This window comes from Danio aesculapii, chromosome 16 (genome assembly GCF_903798145.1).
Source record: "Danio aesculapii chromosome 16, fDanAes4.1, whole genome shotgun sequence".
Taxonomy (NCBI): Eukaryota; Metazoa; Chordata; class Actinopteri; order Cypriniformes; family Danionidae; genus Danio; species Danio aesculapii.
The window spans coordinates 35,742,869-35,769,386 of record NC_079450.1 but is presented as its reverse complement, the minus strand read 5'-3'; the positions used below and the strand labels follow the sequence as shown (position 1 = coordinate 35,769,386).

Here is a 26,518-nt window from a genome sequence, read left to right as displayed (position 1 = left end):
TGAGCAAAGGCTGTGAATACTTAAGTACATGTGATTTTCAGGTTTTTTATTTTTAATAAATTTACAACAATTTCAAAAATATATCATACATATTGTCATTTGGGGTATTGTGTGTAGAATTTTGAGGAAATAAATGAATTTAATAATTTTTTTTTGGAATAAGGCTGTAACATAAAAATGTGAAAAGGTGAAGCGCTATCAATACTTTCCAGATGCACAGTGTGTGTGTATATTATATATATATATATATATATATATATATATATATATATATATATATATATATAATATATATATATATATATATATATATATATATATATATATATATATATATATATAATGTAAGTGTGTAATGTTTTGTATTGTATAGCACTAAACCTAATTTTTATTAAATATGCTTACCTTGAACTAGTAAAGCATGTGCTTTACGTTTTCTCTTTTGTGACATTATTAAAGCTGTACAGATGTATTCTCCACTGTCTGTAAAGTCAGTCTTTTCAATGGTGTATTGTCTGTTGTCACACGGGTGTCTGACCCATTAAACGTCCAGCTGAATGAAGCAGAAGGTTCAGACTTTGCAGAGCAAAACAGAGACACTTGAACCCCTAAATCCACCACATTTGGACCCTTAATAGAAACATCATCTGGTCCATCTAAAACAGATAAGAGACTCACTGTTAGAGGAACAAACTGAGCTGAAGAATGTCTATAGTTCATCAGGCTTGATGTTGAAATGTTTCACACTCACAGTTGATGATCAGGGTGAGTTTTGCCGTGTCAGAGCTGACAGGGTTACTGTATGTACACTGATAATCTCCAGCGTCTGATCTCTGCACTGGACTGATGGACACTGATCTGTTATCAGATGAGAAGATGATGCTGTTGCTAGAAGACAGAGGACTGTTATCCTTCATCCACTGCACAGAGATGACGGTGCCACTTCCCTCAGAGGTGATGTTAGCAGATGATTCACCCTCAATTAATGTTTTTTGTGGACCAGTGAGCGTGACGTGATATATATTTTCTGTGTTGGCAAAGATATAGAAGCAAGAAAGTAGATAAAATCCTTAGTTTTGGTCTGTTGAAAACAGGCTGTGTCCCAGGCATAGCTTTTGTTGACCACAAGTCTTGAACCAAAACTGTGTTGAATAAAAGGTTTCTCCGAAAGCACAACTTCACTGAATTATCATTGAATATCAGTTGAAGAGTTGAAACTTCTACATTGAGCTTTCATCAATTTTGGGTAAGGTTAGGAGAGTGTAAAGAGTGTGTAAAAGTGTAAAATTCAAGTAATAAATGATGGAATAGCAAAATGTTGTAATAATGTTCTTGCTTGGAGTTACATATTACATTAAGTCAATATAAGCACAAATATGGTTTTAATGAAGAGTTATTTTTAAATCCAGTCAACATGTACACTGTAAAAAATGTCTGTGATTTTAACAGTAAAAGTCTGTACAATTTACAGTGAAAACCTGTTGAATGAGTAACAGCTCATTTCAGTACAAAATACGAAAAATAACTGTAACAGATCAAACCTTTGTTTCGAGAAACTAATCAGACTGTCTGAAATCTCACCACACACCCTCATCCACTAGTCCCTAAATTAGTCAATTAGTTTAGTCCACTAGACAGAGGTGAATGACCACAAATAAAAGCTACGGTCACACCGGGCTTTGTGTGTGCGAAATTCTGTCGTGCGGCGCTGCGAAAAGGGGCGGGATTAAAACAAAGATGATTAGACATTATTAAAGCGAGCGATTGCTCAAATGTTTTTATTTCTGTCCAGAGAGGTCCTGTTTGATCCTCGATGGTCCTCACGCAGTCAAGTGATGCGATTTCGCAGGTCAGAGTTCACCAAGCTTGAACTTTGCACCTCAGCAACATGTGAAACTTGACGCATGACCCTGCGTTTCCGTCTGACGGCATTCGCGTGCGTATGAATGGAGTCTATGGAAGGAAAAGTCAAGTGTGACCGCACCTTAAGTGAATTGATGAACACCTGCTGTTAACAAGCACAAGCGCTGAAGGAAAGAACAAGAAATAAAACTACAGACACAGCCTCACACCAGACCAGCTGAATTAGACAGATGATTAAACAACTTCATTAAATAACAGCATCAGCAGCTTCACTGATTACAGTTTGATTCAATTCTCTCATATCTGCAAGAATATTTGATAATTAACAGAGATTATATTTTTATATTGAAAATGTTTGATTTGACCTCACCATCATGGAGATCAGAGGTTGCTTTAGTTGAGCTCTTAAACATTTATGCTTTTATTTTAATATTTTTCTGGCTGTTATGACTGTGTTTCTGAAACTCATCAGTTACAGCAAGACAAGCGATGAAAACTTTTATGTACATAATACAGAGCTGATTTTAATAATCCACAAAATAAAAGTTGCAATTAATATTTTTTAATTTATGTGATTTTATTATGGGACAGTAGTACAGCTTCCTAAAGGGTCAACAAACAATTATGATGGAATTAATCATTAGAGTTTCATTCACAAAGCCATAGAAGCTCAACTAAGGAGATATATCCAGCTGCAGAACCACAGAACCACCACGTTTCACACACAATCTAGCCCACACGATTTAGGCAAACCATATATGGTAACTAACTAACTCCTTAGAAGCATTATCACCACCTATTGAATTTCACAAATGGTTTCCCATTTCAGTCATTATTATTCTATCGTAACGATCATTTTAACATCTCTGCAGTTTCTGAACTCAAATTATGTAAAAAAATAATTGGTTAAAGACACTCATGACTTTATTCATGTGTCCACATACACAAAGAAAACATAATAGACCGTCTAAGTGTAATAAACTAATTCAGGATCTTAATATTATCATACTTGGTTAAAATCACTTTTTTTTGTAAAATATAAAAAGCAAACAATGATGTGTCACATTAAAATCAATTACTAAAGTTAATCATTCAAACAATATATAATATAGTTATAAACTGATTATAAACTACTATCTTTTACTAAACTGTCACAGCTGTTATATATATATATATATATATATAGATATATATATATATATATATATATATATATATATATATATATATATATATATTATTTTTTTAATTAAATATTAATAGTTAATTTGTTTCTATTGCAAAATTTGGTTTAAAAACAATATAATGCTTACTATAAATTATTACTGTATTTTATATGGGAAATCATTAATGAAAAAGTTTTTAGTAAATTAAGCAAATACACACTAATAAATCGCTTGAGTAAAATATTAATATAGTGTTATATTTATTACATGTAAAAGATTTTTATTACATAATGATGTATTTTTGCCTATAATAACTTGCTATTATTTCCTTCATTATAAATGAATCCATTATATAAATTAAACCTGTCCAATTGAGATCTTCAGCAAGGCCAGCAAACGAGTATCTGCTATGTTGACTCTGTCTGATAATATGACTGATCATCTATGATGACTGACAGAAAGCTTTAAAGTCTATACGCTTATTTCACGCGGCCGCCATTTTAAAGAACCAAAGCGAGGCTGGGTGGGGAAAGAAACGCGGAAGTATAGGACCAGCACTGTAAACATTGCAGTGACATGCTGTGGACTACAAACCTCCAGCTGTTGCCGAGATTTCAAAATACAGATATGGTGTAAACATCACTTTAATATCAATCAGTACGTTTAATTTAAACAATTAAAAGCAATTTAGCATCAAACAACATCACAAGCTCTGTAAGAGCATAGACTGTAAAATATATGGACGGAGTATCCGTGACGTCACCCATAGGTTTCTGAAGAGCACAAAAGAAGCCACAAGTAGGCGCGGCCAACCGTCGCCATTTTGTTCGCGCGTCATCGCACCCACGGCAAGGGCAAAGAGGCGGAGAGTGGGCGGAGCTTGCTTAGACCAGGCAGACAGACTTTACTTTGGGAGAAACGCTTGATACTTTATTACCTGCGACTCGTTTGTGTTCTGACCACATGTGCTTGGCTGTACACTATATCAGTAAAGTGTTTAGACTTTCAAAAACACTGTTGTAATACATTGAGCCACTAAACATTGCTCTTATGACGTTTTTCTACAGGAGGTAAACGCGAAAATACTTCCAAACACTTCAGATATAGTGTGTGTTTAATGCAAGACTATTGATAAAATCCAGCACAACACTGTATGACAACGCTTCAGATGACTGTTCTAGAGCCTACAGCTGATCAATCTGTCACATTCTGGAGTGCTTTACGAGTCTAAAGAAAAAATATGATAAATGAACTTAAATCAAACAAATACATTTATAGAGATAGTGTATAAGTATAACTTTATTCACATGGGAAACGAGGGCCACGTGAATGGTTTGTGAGCACAATTAAATGCACACAGCATCCCATATCATCTGATAATTGTAAGAAATAAGTCCAAAAGGCAGCTGACTGTGTAAAGCCACACAAAACAACAAAAAATACGATGAATATGCCGAGATCAGTGGCTAATCTGCCGGATTCAGCTGAGGTGAAGTGACGGCGACCAGCTAGACCTAGCTGTCACTCAAGTGGCCACGCCCTTAATTATGCAAACCTAAAATAACCTAATATAAAGGAAATGGATGAGTTATAAAAAAATTCACCCCCTCACAGTTGTCATGGAGGGTAATAATAGCTATATGAACCATAATCGTTCTTTGTACCAGCTGTAAACACCTTTTTTTCTGCTGTAAAGTGGCCATTCTAACAGTGGGCTCAATTGCACTTTGCTCTATTATGGAGCCAGGACTAGCGGAATTTTGATGAATTGCAGTTTCAGTTACTTCTGTATTGGCCTCCGAGGGAGAGCGGGAGGTTGCCGCTTGTGTAAGAGTAATATGCTCAAGTGTCCTCCTAGGCTTCAGTTCATCAGCAGGTAAGCAGTAAACAGAGGGGACGCTTCCCTGCTTCAGCCTATGTAACTTGGTGAGCGATAAACACTGCAGTCCTCTGTAGCACACCCTCGTGTTGTCCCGGTACTGAAGTTTTAAAACAGTCTAATTCCCGCTAAGTTAAAATGAATGAAGCGCCGCTGAGCGCGGATGACTCGACTGATCTTCACGGCTGCTTCGCGATCCAGTCTCCATGTATCTTGTGTTTGCACTCAGTTTACCGCTCTTCAGCCAGTGCAAACACAGATACACGGAGACTGGAGCGCAAGCGCGAAACAGCCATAAGGATCTAGAGTCATCAAAGATCGCTCGGCTGTGTTTGTGCTCAGTAACAGCGGAGGGTGAACTGATGACCTTCTCGGCCAATCACAAGCATATCTGTTGAGCACGTGAACACAATGGCCAATCAGCGCTGTTTTAAGAAAGCCATCAACAGTGCTTTTAATGTAGCGGGAAATTGACAAATTTTCTTTTAATTCAGTAACGTGACAAGTCTATATAGTGAAAGAATCAGTTCATTAACTTGAGTTTGATAAATGGCATCTAAAACGTGTGTTTGGGAAAGAAAACGTTAGCTAACTAGTGCCGTTTCCCTTAACTTAGCTGAAAATGAGCTCTGATATCCCTTTATATTGTCACCATTCATTCAGAACGGACCTTCGAGTCACTCAGAAGGCGGTGTGAAATGATAAATTTGTGTTTCTTTCTAATCGCTGATAAGATATACAGCCAAGTACACAACGTTCTAATGTAACTCCCAACGATACTTCGGATTTCCGGATTTCTTCCCACCGCAGCCTCGATTTCGCTTTTAAAAATGGCAGCCGCGTGAAATCAATCTATTATATCGGTCTTTGTCAGGTGACATCACCCTCGTAAGCACCAAATTGCATTATAGGACATAGCCGCCATTTGTGTTGTATCCGAGTTAACGTGAGCTGTTGTATGGTTAGCGTCTTTCGCAGAGTACGTTCTTGTTGTGTTAAGGGCTGTAAGTAATAGCAAATCACGCGATCGAAAAGGTAAACAAATTATCATGACGACCAATAATATCCAGCTGCAGGCCAGCAGAACCGCACACGTTTTAGGCACACACAATCTGGCACACACAATCTAGGCAAACCATATATGGTTATGACGGATGTTAATGGTATTAACGTCTTCTTGGACATCGTCATCGATATATTTTGATATATATGGTTAATAAATATTGTACACAATAAACAGTAGTGTTTACTTTACTTTATTCACAAATATTGCGATCGAGACGGGCGAATGGGGAGCGTTGTTTCCGATCGCTATTCAAATATACTGAACAGTTTTCTATCAGTCATCACGTATGATCAGTCATTATTACCTGACAGAGTAAATATCGCAGATACTCGTTTGCTGGCCTTGCTGAAAGATCTGAATTGGACAGTTTTAATTTATATAATGGATTCATTTATAATGAGAAAATAATAGCAGGTTAAAATTGGCAATAATACATTTTTATATGTAATAAACATCTTTTACATGTAATGTATAACACTATATTCATATTTTACTCAAGAGATTTAATAGTGTGTATTTGCTTAATTTTCTAATAACTTAATTAATGATTTCCCACATTAAATACTGTAGTAATTTATAGTAAGCATTATATTGTTTTTAAACCAAAATTTTGCAATAGAAACAAATTAACTATTAATATTTAATTAAATATTATATTATATATATAATATTATATATATATATATATATATATATATATATATATTATATATATATATATATATATATATATATTAACAGCTAACAGCTGTGACAGTTTAGTAAAAGATAGTAGTTATAATCAAATAATCAGTTAAGATAATCAGTTTATAACTATATTATATATTGTTTATGATTAGCTATGGTAATTTATTTTAATGTGACACATTATTGTTTGTTTTATATTTACAACAAAGTGATTTTAATCAAGTATGATAATATTAAGATCCTGAATTAGTTTATTACACTTAGACGGTCTATTATGTTTTCTTTGTGTATGTGGACACATGAATAAAGTCATGAGTGTCTTTAACCAATTATTTTATTTACATAATTTGAGTTCAGAAACTGCAGAGATGTTAAAATGATCGTTACGATAGAATAATAATGACTGAAATGGGAAACCATATTTGTGAAATTCAATAGGTGGTGATAATGCTTCTAAGGAGTTAGTTAGTTACCATATATGGTTTGCCTAAATCGTGTGGGCTAGATTGTGTGTGCCTGAAACGTGTGTGGTTCTGTGGTTCTGCAGCTGAATATATTTCGAGACGACAGATATATTAAATTTCACACTCAGAGAAAGGAGATTGACAGACTGTAGCGGTGCAAGGCTTAAATCTGTAAGTGTACAGTGTTTAAAACTATTGATTCATTTATAAAAGAGTCGACTCATAGTGCTTCAAACGAGTCGTCTTGATAACGAGTCATTAGGTGTTTCGTGATGACGCGACTACGAAACATAAGTAGTTGCGCTCGCAAACCCGGGAGATTTGAAACCTGCGGCCCCGCCCACTAACAGAAAAAAAGTCTCACACACACGCACACACACAGACACCAGTCGAATGAAGTCACGCAGTGAAGATGGATATTATGGACAGTCTAATCAAAGATGAAACCTCAGCAATATAGCCCAGCTTTGAGCAGATCGAGTGCTTATGAAAACTACATGGTTAAAAAGAAGACTTCATCAGTTTGTAAAGGAAGGATCAGTAAAAAGACTGTCTGAACATGGATCAGTGCATCATGAATCAGTTTCTTTCCCCATTTCACAAGTGTAAGTATGCGATTAAAACTGTTGCAAAATGGAGCTCTAGTTATTAATTTCATGATAATTGTTTGTGGACTTTTCTGGAAGCTGTACTGTTGTCCCAGATGACATCACATAAATTTATTATAAATAATTGCAAATCTTGTCTTGCTTCAACTGATAAGTATCAAGAACACAGTTATAACAGCCAGAGAATCATTTGAACAAAACTGCAAATGTTTAAGAGCACAACTAATGCAGCCTCTGATCTCCATGATGGTGAGGTCAAATCAAACATTTTCAATAAAAATATAAACCTCTGTTAATTATCAAATATTCTTGCAGATATGAAACAATTGAATCAAACTGTAATCAGTGAAGCTGCTAATGCTGTTATTTAATGAAGTTGTTTAATCCTCTGTTTTAATTCAGTTGGTTTGGTGTGAGGCGGCGTCTGTAGTTTTATTTCTTGTTCTTTCCTTCAGTGATTGTGCTTGTTAGTTGCAGGTTCATTAATTCACTCAAGCTGCGGTCACATTGGGCTTTGTGTGTGCGAAATTCTGTCGTGCGGCGCTGCGAAAAGGGGCGGGATTAAACAAGATAATTAGACATTTAAAAAAGCGAGCGATTGCTCCATGCTTTAAATTTCTGTCCAGAGAGGTCCTGTTTTGATCCTCGATTGGTTTCACGCAGTCAAGTGATACGATTTCGCAGGTCAGAGTTCACCAAGCTTGAACTTTGCACCGCACCAACTTGCGAAACTTAACGCATGACCCCGCGTTTCCGGTCTGACGCATTCGCGTCACACTTGACTTTTCTTCCCATAGACTTCCATTCATACGCACGTGAATGCGTCAGACCGGAAACGCGGGGTCATGCGTTATTTTCGCAGGTTGCAGCAGTGCAAAGTTCAAGCTTGGTGAACTCTGACCTGCGAAATCTCGCCACTTGACTGTGTGAGACCAATCGAGGATCAAAACAGGACCTCTCTGGACAGAAAATAAAAACATTGAGCAATCGCTTGCTTTAATAATGTCTAATCATCTTGTTTAATCCCGCCCCTTTCGCAGCGCTGCACGACAGAATTTCGCACACACAAAGCCCGGTGTGACCGTAGCTTTAGACATTAAAAAAAGCGAGTGATTGCTCCATGCTTTAAATTTCTGCCCAGAGGGGTTGTGTTTTGATCCTCGATTGGTCTCATGCAGAGTTCACCAAGCTTGAACTTTGCACCGCAGCAACATGCGAAACTTGACGCATGACCCCGCGTTTCCGGTCTGACGCATTCGCGTGCGTTTGAATGGAAGTCTATGGAAGGAAAAGTCAAGTGTGACCGCACCTTTATTTGTGGTCATTCACTCTGTCTAGTGGACTAAACTAATTGACTAATTTAGGGTTTAGTGAATGAGGGTGTGTGGTGAGATTTCAGACACTCTGATTAGTTTCTCGAAAACAAAGGTTAAATGAGTGGTTAATCATTTAACAGGTTTTCACAGACTTTTTATTGTTAAAATCATGGACATTTTAAGCTACGGTCAGTGGGCTTTGGTGTGTGCGAAATTCTGTCGTACGGCGCTGCGAAAAGGGGCGGGATTACACAAGATGATTAGACATAAAAAAGAGAGCGATTGCTCCATGTTTTAAATTTCTGTCCAGAGAGGTCATGTTTTGATCCTCGATGGTCTCACGCAATCAAATGATGCGAAATTTGACGCATGACCCTGCGTTTCCGGTCTGACACATTCGCGTGTGTATGAATGGAAGTCTATGGGAGGAAAAGCCCAGTGTGACCGCAGCTTAAAGCTACGGTCACACCGGGCTTTGTGTGTGCGAAATTCTGTCGTGCGGCGCTGCGAAAAGGGGCGGGATTAAACAAGATGATTAGACATTTAAAAAAGCCAGCGATTGCTCCATGTTTTAAATTTCTGCACAGAGAGGTCCTGTTTTGATACTTGATTGGTCTCACGCAGTCAAGTGATGCGATTTCGCAGGTCAGAGTTCACCAAGATTGAACTTTGCACCGCAGCAACATGCGAAACTTGACGCATGACCCCGCGTTTCCGGTCTGACGTATTCGCGTGCGTATGAATGGAAGTCTATGGGAAGAAAAGTCAAGTGTGACCATAGCTTTACAGTGTAGGCTACATTTGAATTGCCGCTGCCCCCTTCCCCCACCTCAAACCTGAAAGTTGCAGTGAGAACACCTTGATGCCTAAGTCTCAATAGCAAAAGATCATAGCCCATTTACACCTCAGGACAGTGCTAAATATTTCTGAATGGCACATCTCCACTATCTCATTCTACCCAAAGCAAAAGTTACGATGTAAAATAATAAATATCCTTCTAATCAAGCTTCATTTAAAATTTCATTTTTAAAAAGAGATAACAGGATAATGTTATGGATAATGACTGTAGGAAAAAAATGTATATCTAAATCAATTTTTTTTCAAGATTTATTACTTAAGCTTGAAGTACAGTGCATTCTTAAATATTGTAGTTACAAATAAGCATTTGTAACTACAAAATAATGTACAAATAAGCATTTTTATACATGAACATCACAAAAGGCCTACAAAAATATTCACTTAACCCCATTTCTCTGTTAGGCTTGCATTAAATCACCAATTGCCTATTTGTTGAGTTTATGATACTGCCCCAGGCAGCACAGAGGCGAACAACATCAGTGCTGGTTTGTCAACTTCTCCGTGTTAAACTGTGACCAGAAATATCCTTTCTGGCTTCTATGAAACGGTGAATATTTCACTTTAATTTTAATTAGGCTAGATTATTATTATTTTATTAAACAAACCAACACAATCTCACGGCAACTAGTGTTTGGTGCTGAAGCAAATAGCGGAATTAAGCACTTCCCCCCCAAATTTTTTTGTTATTCTTTATTCCTTTAAATAATGTAGCCTAGTTGTGTTTTTAATGATTAACGAAGGACTTATAATGCTTTGTTTCATGCTTATCTCTATATACAAGTAGCAGAGTATTTACAGCTAATGTATAGTCTATTTCTGTCCGTTCGCATCTCATCCCTTTGTGCCACCTGTGTGTATTTGTGTATTTAGGTATTTGTGTCATACCTAAAAAACAAGTTCTTTTTTTTTAAAGCGGCAGCTGTAGATCATGCAGCGGTAATGGTCACATTGAACTCTCACCTACTGTATATTTGAACCCCCAAAAGGCAGTTTTAAAAATTATAATCTGCTCAAGTTAATTCATAGGTTTTACAACTTTGACCATATATCATTATAATTAGTGTTTGTAGTTTGATAGTTAAATACAGTTAAACACAAACAGTTCTAAAGCAGGATAAAGCATTGTAGTCCATTCACACTGTTTGTGAGAGATTTTAAAGCTTAACAATCTCCAGATGCATCTTGATGTTACTTTTACTATTTTATTACTCAAGTACTATTTAAATCTAGCACATTTTTACTCGAGCATGTTTGCGTCCAAACAATTATACCTGAGTACCATTTTTCCACCATGTTTGATCTTTCACTTGATAGAGGATGTAGAAAATATAGAAGATGCCTTTTGACATCCTTTGAACAAACACATCAGAAAATTCAAAGACATACATACACCATGCTCCAAATGTCAAACTAAAGAATAATATCTTACCATAAATCATCTTTATAATAATAACAATAATAATAATTCCTTACATTTATATACATTTCTGGACACTCAAAGGGCTCTACACAATTCTTTTGTGGGGAATCTCCTCATCTACCTCCAGTGTGTAGCATCCCCCTGGATGACGTGAAAGTAGCCATATTGTGCCTCACCACACACTACACCAGCTGATTGGTGGAGGTAGATGAGGAGATTGCACTGCAAAAAAAAATTGTGTAGACCCTTTGAGTGTTATTATTGCATATACAATATTTACAGTCTTATATCTTCTGGTCCACCATTTCTTCTGTCTAATGACTTTTGTATGTTATAGACCTATTGTGGATTGTATCAAATAGGCAACAGAAAAATATAGGCAATTAGGAACGAATGGACTATTCATCAACACAGTAATGTTTGTAAATTTACTTGTATTCTCAAATACAAGTTTTAGCCTGTTTCAGTAACTCACTCACCGAACACCTGTAGTGAAGTTTCTCCTCTAAGCTTGACTTCATTAATGAGATCCATAGACATAACGTATGAGCCAGCATCCTTCAGTGTCAGCTGCCGGAGCTCCAGAGTGAGAGTGTTTTTGTCAAAACTGACTCTGTCTCTATATGCTATGAATATGAATGGTGAATCAGGATGTCCTGACAGTATCATATTTTCTTCAAATTGCCAAGACACTGAATCAATCTCTGTTGATGGTGAATTATCAGGGGTGAACGTCACGCTTCCTGCTACAGCTCCATTAGTCAGCTCAGGAAACTGAAGTTCTTGGCCAAAATATTGACCTATCAAGAAAAAATGTCATTTGTTTTGACAAAAAAAGCCCACATTACCATTATATATATATATATATATATATATATATATATATATAATATATATATATATATATATATATATATATATATCAAAACCTGATCTCATGGTTTAAATATTATTCATATTTTCAGTTTTAAAACACAAGTATGTCTTTATAATTAATAATGTATATAATTAATGGGGTGCCAGCAATGTACCATTATTTTACTGCCAAAAACTTTGCTGTAAAAAAAACAGTAACATTGTACAGTAAAATACAGTAAAAATGTACAGCGATATTCTGTAAAAAAAAAAAAAGCAAAAAAAAAAAAAGTGCATACTGGGTAATTGTTGTTGTTTCGGAGAAAGTAATCTGTAAATTAAACTCCTCTTTTCTATTGCAAATGTTAATGTACACTGTAAAAAATATTCTGTAAAATTTACTGAAAAATACTGGCAGCTATGGTTGCCAGAACTTTTTTGTAAAAAATGCCGAATTGTTCTGTAAAATGGGTTTTACAGAAAAATATTGTATTTTAACAAGAGAAAATTTCATTCATTAACTGATGCAATGATCATTTACAAACCTTTGAGTTGATTATTTGTATTTGCAGACGTTTTAATTGGCATTTACTGGCATTAAAATCAATATTTAAATGTCTAAGCAATATATCTGAGCATATTGATATTGAGAAACATTGTACATAAGTTCACTAAGAAAAACTTTTAAACAATGTAAAGTCATTAAATGCATTATTGTGTTCATGTGTGACTGTAATTATCAAACAGAGTGTCACTGCATTAGTGACTACACAATTACATTTAAACAAAAGAAGATGCAGCGCAACATCAGATTTGACAAGTTCATCTTGGACTTGCACACAGATGCTACTATCCTCCACAATGGTGACACAAAAATGTTTTACAGTATTTTGCTGTTGTCTTTCTCGATTTTACAAAATATTCCGGCAGCTGTGGTTGCCAGTAATTTACTGTTTTTAACATTTTACATTCGGAAATTCAATCTACATAATATTTCTGTTAAAAATATATTCCACAGTCTGTATTTTTCATCCAACACATTTAATGAGATAATTAAGTGTCTAATTAAAGGAGGATTAATAATTAGTGATGAAAAACGGTTAACAAGCAGAATCACTGAAGGAAAAACAACAAGACCAAATAACACAAATTACAGCCAAACTCAGATGAAATCAACTGAAAATAAAACTCTTAAAATATTAATTAATAAAAATAAATATAATTACACAATAAAACTTTCATTTCTCAAGATCTCAGTAGAGATCATTAACAACTCCACAAACATCAGGAGCTTCACTTATTACTGAGCTTTGACTTTATTTCTGTCACACGAACAAAAGCTCTTAATGAAATTTCTGTTGTTCATTTGAAGTCACCATGATGGAGGTCAGAGTCTGCTTTAGTCGGGATCTTCAACTTCTTGTAATAAAGTATATTTCTTTTGATTGCTGTGTTTAATTGTGTTAATCACACTGTTAGTATAGCATGATAATCCCAAACAAAATAATATTAAGAGTGATGAGAATAATAAACATATTAAAGCAACTCTTGGTTTCTTGTGATCGTTTGAGAGTCATCTCAAGTGTGATGATAAAAAATTAACCGTAAGTGGAACTAATGACACTTAAGCAATCAATGACAATTTAGCAGGTCTAAATAAGCCAGTCATTATGAGAACATTTGATCTATGGCAGAACTTGCAAAAACACAAATGTCAAAAATTTGTCTCTGATCTCAATAATGGTGACAAACAAAAAATAAAAAACAACCCAGAACAATACAAAACACTCTACTGAAGTATTACACCCCAAAAACAAAATAAATTAAAGGCAAAGAAAGAAATGTTAAGAGCTTCAAGCTGCATAATTTATTCATGCTGCAATGCATGCTGGGAGTTTTGTACTATGCTGGTACCCAGCATGCATTGCGGGATGAATGACTTATGCAGCTTTTTTTTTTAGCAACCATGGATGGTTCATATGCTGATTCTTTATGTCTGTGTGTCGTAAGTGAATTACGGGAGTTTTTAAGGTATTCTGCATGAAAGTCTAACGATGAACTCCTTCATAATTGTTTGTTAACTATTCTGGAAACTGAAGTGCTGTCCCGAATATTACTGTGTACATTAAATATAAATTAGCCAAGTTCGTACATCGCTCTTCTTGCTATAGCTGATGAATTTCAGAAGCTCAGTTATAACAGCCAGAGACACATTGTGATAAGAAGCGTGCAGGTTCAAGAGCCCAACAAATACAGTCTCTGATCTCCATGATGGTGAGGTCAAATGAAACGTTTTCAATAAAAATATAAACCTCTGTTAATTATCCAATATTCTTGCAGATATGAGAGAATTGAATCAAACTGTAATCAGTGAAGCTGCTGATGTTGTTATTTAATGGAGTTGTTTAAAGCTACGGTCACACCGGGCTTTGTGTGTGCGAAATTCTGTCGTGCTGCGCTGCGAAAAGGGGCGGGATTAAACAAGTATTAGACATTAAAAAGAGAGCGATCGCTCCATTTTAAATTTCTGTCCAGAGAGGCCCTGTTTTTGATCCTCGATTGGTCTCACGCAGCCAAGTGATGCGATTTCGCAGGTTAGAGTTCACCAAGCTTGAACTTTGCACCGCAGCAACATGCGAAGCTTGACGCATGACCCCGCGTTTCCGGTCTGATGCATTCGCGTGCGTATGAATGGAAGTCTATGGGAAGAAAAGTCAAGTGTGACCGCACCTTAATCCTGTTTTAATTCAGCTGGTTTGGTGTGAGGCTGTGTCTGTAGTTTTATTTCTTGTTCTTTCCTTCAGTGATTGTGCTTGTTAACAGCAGGTGTTCATCAATTCACTTATTTGTGGTCATTCAATCTGTCTAGTGGACTAAACTAATCGACTGATTTGGGGACTAGTGAATAAGGGTGTATGGTGAGATTTCAGACACTCTGATTAGTTTCTCGAAAACAAAGGTTAGATCTGTCAGTTATTTTCCGTATTTTGTACTGAATTGAGCTGTTAATCATTTAACAGGTTTTCACGGTAGATTGTACAGGCTGTTACTGTTAAAATCACAGACATTTTTTACAGTGTAGCCTATACCCTTCTTGTTTTGTTTTTTTAATTATTATAATTATTAAGCTTTTTAAATGTTTTTACAATGTGGATGTCATAATTGCAAGATTTTGGTATCATTTTGATTGTTAATTATTCCGCATAGGACTGATTAAAAGTCTTTGTTCACCACATTGGTCAAGTTATATATACACTCTGGACACGTTTTGGTGCATTATCCTATTTATTGGTAAGAGGAAAACCCACTTAAAAAGAGCATTCCTGCCCCCTACTAGACATAAGGGTGTATCGTAACCCATGACGAATAGTGACACCAATAATAAAACAAATATAAAACTAATATTATACAAACATATTTTATTCTAAATAATTACTTATGCAAGCTTTCCAGAAATTTAATTACATAATGAACCTTTAATTTTGCGGGAGCATTCCTTAGCTTTATCTTTTTATATTTTTTATTATTAGCATAATCTATTTTCATTATTAAACAGATGTAGTTCCTTGGTAAATTGCATTATTTCTGTTTCATAAGCTTTGCGACAACATAGATTGATGACATAATGATCTTGTTCATTTTGCTTAAAGGACTTTTAAGTTGAAATTAAACTACTTCCTTTCCAAGTGAAATAACTTCCTTTCGCACTGAGAATTTAAGCATATACACATGTGAAATCACTTGCATATACTCTCTAAAAAATGCGGGGTTGGTTTTTTAACCCAAATGCTGGGTTGAGACTGCTAGGTAACAAAATTGGGTTGATTTAACCCAATTTGGGTTAAAAATCTGTCTTGATCTATAACCCAGCAGTGCTGGGTTGGGAACGCAGACGTGAAAGAGAGCACGCACTTCACGTCAGCATGCAGGCACATCAGCGTGAGAAACCGACATTTTTTTCGACTTTCGAGGGAAACGTAGACGTAAGTTGTTTAGTGTGTGTTTAACATTTTTATAAGAAATAACACACTTAGTTCACTGTATAATGTATATGCACGCGCTTAAAAAAAACAAAAAAAAAACTAAAGACTTAGCATCACGGTTGACCTGTAATCGCCCAACGGCCGAACTTACTCCGCCTCACGGCCGATCTGTCCTCGCCTCGCGGCTGACCTGTGATCGCCCCTCGGCCGAACGTGCTTTGCCTCACGGCCGACCTGTCCTCGCCTCACGGATGGCCTGTCCTCGCCTCACGGACGACCTGTATGGCGAGTGGATAGTGCCACGGATAACCGAACGAAGGAGACAGTCGTGTACTTTTACGTCTGAGAGGGTTACGTCGCCTCAGCAGTCGTGTGATAAGCACGTCGCCTCAAACACGTCTGACACTGACGTCGCCTCAACAAACGTGTAATAAGCATTTCCCGACATACGTGTCATGTGACGCCAAATAATAAGTAACCTTAGGTTGTTGTTTTACTACCAATTTATATTTATTATTTCATATAATTCACCATCACTATAAACGTGGTTTTAAGTTTAGCTCGAACAAGTTATCATTATATTGTTCTGAGATGTATAATTCCTTTATGTTATGTTTATGTTGATTTCTTGAGTCATTCTGACCGTGAAATGTGCGAAAATACTTGGCCCTTAAAAGAAGTTCAATAGGGGGTATAGCCTTTTGCATATTTAAAAAAAATATAGGCCCAAAACCATAAAATGCTCAAATTTGTTGCTGAGAAATGCTCTGATTATTTTTTGTAAATCAATTCACATTTCCACATGAAAAGATTCACGTTGGACACTAGATTATAAGGACTTATTTATCAGTAAAGCATATAATGCATCACATGAGTTAATTGTATAAGGGATACATGTCACATTGACATATCTCCTGTTCAAACAAAAAAAATTAACAGCTATTCCTCCATGAGATACCCATCCGAAGGCCTGTAGAGATCGCGGAGTGCCACTTGATCCAAGCCGGGATAATGCCAACCCTATGAGGACCTGAGAGGTGATGCCTAAAAAACGGACTTTGTGGACAAGATACACACACAGGCTATATATACACACACACATGGTTGTATCATACACAGACAGCATTTTTAGAAGCACTAGGCTATATGTTTATGTGACGTAAATTATTGTGAAAAGCACTATATGTAATGGCGATCTAATTCTTCAAGTTCTTCACCATTTCCATAGGGGCTCGGCACAAAGGATTTGACGCGCAAAACCAAAAACTTGCAATACAACAGTTTACTTTTTTGTTTGTCGAGAACAACAATAATCAAATACAAACAAAAGAACTATGTACACTTTATCAAGCTTCAAAATAAATATGGTTTTAGAACGGTCAAAAGACTGTCTATCATCAAGCCCCTTCCTTCTTTCTGATCCTTTTTTCCCGGATGCATACGCATACATATGACGTATAGCATTACTGAACACATAAACGTCATGCACATATCACAATATCACAAATAATAATATTAAATACTGTATCAAATAGCACTAACTTTGTATCCCAATACAAATATAAAATATTACAGAAAAATATTACAAAAATAAAAAGACAAATCTCTAGTGCTCTTTATGGCTCTAACACTATACATAAAAACTTAAATGAATGAAAAATCTTAAATTATGGTAAATATTACTGTTTCTGAGCTGCAGCCCTAGTTCATAATATTATAATGCATAAATGATAAATAATACTGTATTATACTTGTTCACTAATCAATGTGCGTTTTCAGCACAGGATGTGTATATTTTGACTATGTTATTTTATATTTTGATTTAGTTTAGCCTTATAGAAGACAAAACATTACTTATTTAGTCATCTGAATCGTTTTAGGCTACTTTTGTCTAGTTTTAGTCAAATTTCATATGATTTTAGACCTGAATCTACTCTGGATTTAACGAATACACATTTTCTAAGAAATTGTTGTACTATCTATGCATTTTCTGTGGTCGTATAGCTATGCTTTGTAAAAAGTTTCATTTGGCCACATAAATCTGTCTGCGACTAGTGTCTACATCTTCCTGGCGACAGCCCGGGGAAGAAGACTACCGGTAAAATCTTTTTTAACGTTAGAGATGCATCCAATGCTTTTTAATGGGCTCACTTAACCCCACCTCTAACCCTACCCCTCACATTGATGTCACTAGCTCCATTGAGTACATTGTGTCTGACATTGCATCACTGAGACGATGCAATCTCAGCTTGCATCATCAAGGCTGCATCCAGATACTATTGACTTAAATGCATTTGGTATACAGAGCCACACAAACTATGAAAATGATACTTGTGCCACGCTGAATATCATTAGATATTGTGATTTTTTTATTTGTGTGTTCATCAAATGTATTGTGTAAAAAAAAGGAATGCAAAGGCTGTGGAGCAAGTAATGGAAACTACTGTTAAAAGAAAATTAGCCAATAAATGTAATATTTATTCTGAAAAAAAAGCTCAATTGTTTTTGTTGGTAAAAAACATTATATTCATGTGTTCCATAAATAAAAAATTGTATAGATTATTTGTTAAACAAATCTGTATAACATTTATAGATTTGTTTGCACAGATCTGCGCAAACTTTCTTTTACGATATAATCACATATTAAACAAAATTTGACAGCACTTTGTGTATTGATTAAAAAAAACTGTAAATTTAGTCTCAAAATAAAAAACACAATGATCCAGTCAATGCAGTGTGTTTAGCAATGGTATTTGTGTCTCATGTTTTTAATCAGTGAGGTTCTAAGCCTTGTGAGTCAAAAAATGTACAGGTTCTAACCAGATTTACCAAGCCAGCCATGACTTACAAATCTTACAAGTCTATCGTTAAATTTATCCCTCCAGACAGCAATTTTCTTTGCAATCTCTTTCTCACACGTAAAGAAACCTTAAATGAAATAATGAACAGGATGTAAAAAAATGTATTGGACTAAAATACTGACACTATTAATTCTTTGGTATAGTAAAAAACAGGTATATAACAAATGAGTGTTTGAGCTGTATTTTTGTTTTAAACAAATACAAACATTTTAAATGCCTTATGAAAACCATAAACATCTGAAATGTTTTTAGACACATACATTGTACTCCTGGAGGTCCTCTTTTTCATTTAAATACACTAAGCTGGGAAGGACAACATCACTTGTCTAATACTTGACTTGATGCGAGTTTTGATAATACAAAAGTGTAGAAATTAGTCATACTGCATAATAATTACAACTGCATAATAATTACAACAAAAACAATAATTCACATAATAATACACATGATATTATCAAAATACCTGTCATTTTAAATATATTTTAAAATATTCTACAAATTGTATATTGCATTTTATATTTAAACCATAAATTATAAGACTAAACAATAGAATAACATATTAGTTGAAGCTGCCCGCATGAATGCAGTAATAAATTGTTGATTACTGTTTATATTGAAATTAGCCTACATCTTGATATACACCAATTAACAACAATGCATATTACAACACCCAAAAAATTTATTTTGCCTTTTTACTTTGAATTCTCATGGTCAGAATGCAGATTTCTGTATCATTCTGAAAGTGATACATTCAAATGGAACACAATTTAATCTGTTTTTAATAATTTATATATTTTTGTCGTTTTTATGTTTTTTACTTGCTTCTTTTAGGCTTATCTTGTTTATGTAAAGCACTTTAAATGACTATTTTAAAAGTTGTATTATTAAAATAAACTTGTCTTGCCTTGAAAGCTGCATAACAAAGCCTTAAAGTAGACTAGAAAATGATCCTTTAATGAGTGTAGACACTCATTTGTTGACACATAATAAGCCATTTCAAGACATAATTTGCTCGTGTATAATTTATGTATACAGCGATCTCAGGTGGTTAAGAACATGAAATTGACCTTTACATATATCCAATGCAGCTAAACCATAAGCCTGGCTTAACTGGCCCTATTATGTTATGTTTCTTCATTATCATGTGTTATAAAATATTCCTGCAATTTAATAGGCTACTAATTTGGTAACACTTTATAATAATAACTACACACTAATTAGCTATTAAGCATCAGCAAATAGAGTTTATCATTTAAGCATTAACTTTACATGAATAGACATTATAAGCAGTTTAAACTACAAATACCGTAACGTAAAAACACATGTATAATATGCTTAATAATTTCATACTTTGTTAATGATTTAATTTTTTAACACTAAATGATGTATTGCATTACAAACCAGCCATTAAAGAGAAGTTGGGTGTTTTTATAATCATCACAACTTTTTGGATTAATAAACTATGATATGAACATAGATATTGTTTTCAGGCATTAAGTAATGCTTTATTTGGTAAAGTAAAGCTTTATTTGGACACGGATGTGAGGCGGCGTGCTTAGGAGACGTCGTGTGAGGCGGTGTACTTAGGAGACGTCGTGCTTAGGAGACGTCGTGTGAGGCGGCGTGCTTAGGAGACGTCGTGCTTAGGAGACGTCATGTGAGGCCGTACTTAGTTAAGACGTATCATACACGTCAATTTTTTTTGCAATTTTCTTATGTGCGTCGCCGCTACGTCGCCGCCTAAAATGGTTTTTATATGACGTCGCCGTGTCGTCGCCGCTACCTTGACGTCTGCCCTCCCATTCACTCCTATTCAAAATTCGACACGTTGAGGCGGCGACGTTAGGGTCGACTGCTCCTTCTCCTTCTCCATGTGAGGCTGAGAAGTGGCACTATCACTCGCCATACTCGCCATAGACCTGTGATCGCCCCACGGCCGAACGTTTCTCCGCCTCACGGCCGACCTGTCCTCGCCTCACGGCCGACCTGTGATCGCCCCACGGCCGAACGTTGCTTCGCCTCACGGCCGACCTGATGATCGATAGACGGGAAAGCGCGTGTGACATCGGAAGGAGCTTGGAAAGGATAAGGTATTTTTTTATATTACTTTTGTATACGCAAAGTCCCTTTGTTCTATAGTCTTTGGCATCTACTTTGTTAGATACGGTTAACGGTTAAATCCACTGTGTTAGATACGGTTTTGATACAGCGGAGTTTACTTAACTAATCTGATGGTATTTTGTCAGCACATAAAGTTACACAAAAACTTCCCGCTCTGCTTGTAAGGTACATTTCGTTTAACTTAGTTGTACATTCGACAAGTTCATTTACTAATTTACGGGCATAATAATAATAATCCGATAACGTTACGTTTTTTTGATGTAACGTTAGGCAGGAATGTCTGAGCTCAGGATAAAGAATGCTTGAAACTAACGTTAAGCTTGTTTATTTTATAAACACCACACCAAGGATAATTAGGATAATTTAGGAGCTTTTTATTGAAATAAAGTGCCCTTTGAGGTGTAAACTGTAAAACAGTAAGCAGTATTTCTACTCTTGTACTTCTTAAATTTGTTCATTGATTTTTGTAACAATACTTTGATGCATAAGTGTATTAAATTCAGCTTCTCTAACAATGTTTTTTTTTGGTCAGAACATAATAAATTTCCTGCTCTGCATGTACATTTTGTTTAGCTGTACATTGAATAGCAAATGTTATTAATTTACTATGAGCGTTTTACATTCTAGACGTGATTTGAGCTATCTTTAATTAATCCTGTATGTATGGTTCATTTGATGCAGATTGGAATGTCTGAGCTAAGGCTAAATCCAACCTAATCATCTTCAACTGCAAAAAGATAAAGTTTGACCACCTTTTTATGTGACACCCTGGGTAATTATGATTATTTAGAATTATTTGTGATAAAGTGACTTTTGGTTGACATGATCTTTTTTTAATTAATTTTGCTAAAATGCTTTTATCTGTTATTCTTTTTCAGATGGATGAATGTATGCGTGAAAACCAAACTAAAAGAATAGAATCTTAAAGAGTTAATCCCCACAATTGAAGGTATGTAGTAATATTTTACTTGGTTCATTGTAATCATTAGGGCTGCCCTTGTGTAAAGATTTGGTTGACTTGTGATGTTCATTTGAAGCATTAGTTGAATAATATACATTTATTAATTAAACCATTTATTCATTCATTCATTTTCTTTTCGGCTTAGCCCCTTTATTAATCTGGGGTCGCCACAGCGTAATGAACTGCCAACTTATCCAGCATATGTTTTACACAGCAGATGCCCTTCCAGTTGCAACCCATTACTGGGAAACATCCATACACACTCATTTACACACACACTCATACACTACGGAAATAGTTAGTCAATTATTAGGGGGCAACCCAAGTAATCATTGGCCACTTCGACACTTTAAGCTGAGAGATAAAAAAAACAACAAATGCCAATTTTTCATTGACTGGTTAAATTTTAACATCTGCTGTTCATGCAACCAGTGGCTTTCTCTTGTTTTAGTTTTGGCACAGGAGTGAACCTTCCCTCGTCTTTAGGTCAGTTTGATTATAATTCAGAAGGTAATGATTCAATTAAAAGTTTCTTGATGCATGATGCATTTAATGCATGATGCTTTTCCTACAGTTATTTTATTAATAATGAAATATGTTATTTTTATGTTTGTCATTAGGGCAGCATAAGGGCGCAGTGGGTAGTGCTGTCGCCTCACAGCAAGAAGGTCGCTGGTTCAAGCCTCGGATGGGTCAGTTGGCATTTGTGTGGAGTTTGCATGTTCTCCCCGTGTTGGCGTGGGTTTCCTCCGGTTTCCCACACAGTCCAAACACATGCGATGTAGGTGAATTGGGTAAGCTAAATTGTCCATAGTGTGTGTGTGAATGAGAGTGTATGGGTGTTGCCAGGTGATGGGTTGCAGCTGGAAGGGCATCTGCTGCCTAAACATAAAAGGATGGCGGTTTTGTGAAAGTTGTGATGTGGTCACAGCTATGGTTTATATTTCTGAAATTTTTTGTGATAAGATGCTTTAATTGATAGTGAATGCATTGAAGTCTATATGGCCTGTAAGTTTAACATGAATTGAGAAAGCACTGGGTACCAGCTATGCATTATTTCCATTAAAGGGGAAGTCCACTTCCAGCAAAAAGACTCGCATATAATGTACTCACCCCCTTGTCACCCAAGATGTTCATGTCTTTCTTTCTTCAGTCAAAAAGAAATTGATTGATTGTTTTTTTTTAGGAAAACATTTCAGTATTTTTCTACATCTCCATGGACTGAGATGGTGCCTCAATTTTGAACTTTCTAAAGAAAATTTAAATGGCTTAAAATAATCAAAATGTGGTTGCAATCAGCTGAGGAAGAAGGGTCTTAGCTATTTTCATTAAGAAAATACAATTAAAATACTTAAAGAGCCCATATTATGGGTTTTTGAAAATGCCCTTCCATGTAGTGTGTAAACAGCTCTAAGTGAAGTGAAATATCCAGCTAAGGCTTAAATCTGTAAGTGTACAGTGTTTAAAACTATTGATTCATCTATAAAAGAGTCGACTCATAGTGCTTCAAACGAGTCGTCGTGATAACGAGTCATTAGGTGTTTTGTGATGACGCAGCTACGAAACACAAGTAGTTGGGCGCGCAAGCCCGGGAGATTTGAAACCTGCGGCCCCGCCCACTAACAGAAAAAAAAGTCTCTCACACACACAGAGACACACACAGACACCGGTCGAATGAAGTCACGCTGTGATTATTGAGTCTAATTAAAAGGAAACCTCAGCATTATAGCCCAGCCTTGAGCAGTTCTGAGTGCTTATGAAAACTATATGCTTTCAAAGAAGACTTCATCGGTTTGTAAAAGGAAGGATCAGTATAGACTGTCTGAACATGGATCAGTGCTTCATGGATCAGTTTCTTCCCCCATTTCACCAGTGTAAGTACGTGCAATTAAAATTATTGCCTCGTTTACTCTAGCTTGCACATTATGTATTTAGTTGTGTTTTGTTACTTGTAACTGCGTGTACTGTATCAGGTTAACTCTTTGTATTCTCATATCGCGAGTAAAGCCACGTTGAAAACGCGACACGTGCCGCTTTGATTACGGATCGTCAGCTGTTTACACACATGCAACGGTCAAGTAATATGTGGTGTGTGTGCGTGTGTGTGTGTGTGTGTGGTCTCCTCGTGTGTGTAAAACACGGGTATTCGCGGATATAACTGAGCGCCGCGCCGCTTCAATTCAGCCGCTCCTCTATGGAAGCGCCGGCCCTGTGGTGTGTCTCCTCGTGTGTGTAACGCACGGGTATTCGCGGATATAACTGAGCGCCGCGCCGCCTCAATTCAGCTGCTCCTCTATGGACGCCGGCCGTGTGTGTGTAACGCACGGGTATTCGCGGATATAACTGAGCGCCGCGCCCTCTCTATTCAGCCGCTCCTCTATGGACGCGCAGGCCCTGTGTGTGTGTGCGTGTGTGTGAAAAGAGCAAGAAACTGTGACTAGGAGGCTAGGAGATCTCCTCGCCAGTTCTTGGACTTTTTGCTTGATAAAATAGTTAGTCGTCAGTATTTTCTAGTCCATCGTCTGTGTTTACATTCACCCACTGGCAGCCAAAATCCACTATGAAGCGTGTATGCACTGTGACTACTTTTATATTGTTGATTAGCAGCTGGCCATTTCACTCTGTCTCGCGCTGAAGCCTGTCACTGTCGACCAATCGCAGCAGGCTGTCATCGGTCCAATCAGCGCAGATTAGCTTCGCGCTGAGGAGGGTTTGGGAACAAATGAATCGCTGAACGATTCATATGGGAGTCGCTGGGATAATTAGGTAAAAATAAATGCAGATTATAAGACCATCAAAGTGTTTTATGACCTTGCATGCATATTAGACTGTTGTTGGAGACCCTTACAACCTAAATATGACCCTATTTCATGTATAATATGGGCTCTTTAATTATTTCAAATGCTCATCTTGCCTTACTCTCCCTGAACTCTGTGTAAAATACAGTCAGAGTGTTCAACATAATCTAACTGTCTTGAGGTAGAGTACATACAGTTCAGACAAGGCAGAGCCTCGACAAGATGAATGTTTGACATTGAAATGTATTTAAATTGTATTTTTTAATGAAAAAAAAATAAGATTGTTGTGCTATATAAGTCCCTTCTTTCTCATCTGGAATCGTTTACAACCACATTTGTGATTGTTTGAAGCGGAATTTAAAGTTTAAACTCGGGGCAGCAGATCAGTCCATTATATGAATAAGAAAAATGCTGCAACGTTTTCATAAAGAAAACATAATTTCTTTATGAATGAAGAGAGAAGGCCATGAACATCTTGGAAGGGGCACATTAAGCTGACATTATTTAAAAAAACTATGGCAACCCTGTTGTTGCTTTAAGTCATCTGTACCTAGGCCAAAAGTGCAGCATAGTGCCATGGTCAGTGGTTACCTAATGCCAACACTGGCTGATAGCTTGGTGTGTTATGGTCTTAATTGCTTCTAAAGGTATTTCAGGTGTTCTAAAATTCACTCTTAAGATATTTACATTTTACACTTTTGAGTTTTTAATGAATCTTAATGAATTTTATTTATTTTTAATTTTTCAGATTGGGACCAATATGGCTGAGTATCTTCATCCATTGAATTCAAGAGTCCATTGAGTTTCCTTATGTTCTCATGCTTGGAGTTCTCATGTTCTCATGTTCACCACTGCTTTCAAGCCTTTGCCATAATAAATGGCACAGCACGTGAACGCTAGCAGTAAGAGTTCTGCGAGTATTAATTTTTGACGACAAACGGTAATTATTATTACTGTGACCTCACCGCTTCCTTGGATTCTGTGTACTTCAACATGTACACCTTCTAATACAGTTGAAGTCTGAATTATTAGCCCACCTGTTTATTTTTTCCTCAATATCTGTTAAACGGAAAGAAGTTTTTTTCCACACACATTCTAAACATTCGTTCATTCATTTTTTCTCTTCGGCTTAGTCCCTTTATTAATCAGGGGTCGCCACAGTGGAACGAACCCGCCAGCTTATTCAACATATGTTGACATTCAACAAATGTACGCATTTAATGCCCTTCCAGCTGCAACCCAGTTCTGGGAAAACATCCATACACTCTTGCATTTATACACATACACTACGGCCAATTTAGCTTACCCAATTCACCCATGTGTTTGGACCTATGGGGGAAAAAGAAGCACTTGAAGGAAACCCACGCAAACACGGGGAGAACATGCAAACTCCACACAGAAACACCAACTGACCCAGCCGAGGCTTAAACCAGTGACCTTGTTGCTGTGAGGCGATTGTGCTACCCACTGCGTCACCATGAAACCCATTTCTAAAGATATTTTTAATAACTCATCTCAAATAACTGATTTCTTTTCTCCTTGCCATGATGACAGCACATAATATTTGACTAGATATTTTTAAGACACTAGTATTCAGCTTAAAGTGACACTT

At 36.3% G+C, this 26,518-nt stretch overlaps 1 long non-coding RNA gene and 1 pseudogene across 1 annotated transcript; one reads left to right on the top strand and one right to left on the bottom strand.

The window, feature by feature from the left end:
• LOC130243108 (carcinoembryonic antigen-related cell adhesion molecule 20-like) overlaps positions 1–26,518 on the bottom strand; it is a 49,445-nt pseudogene that overhangs the window by 7,007 nt on the left and 15,920 nt on the right.
• On the top strand, positions 20,952–22,120 carry LOC130243930 (uncharacterized). The gene is made up of 3 exons (XR_008839176.1): positions 20,952–21,116; positions 21,829–21,919; positions 22,026–22,120. It is a non-coding gene; the product is annotated as an uncharacterized LOC130243930 (long non-coding RNA).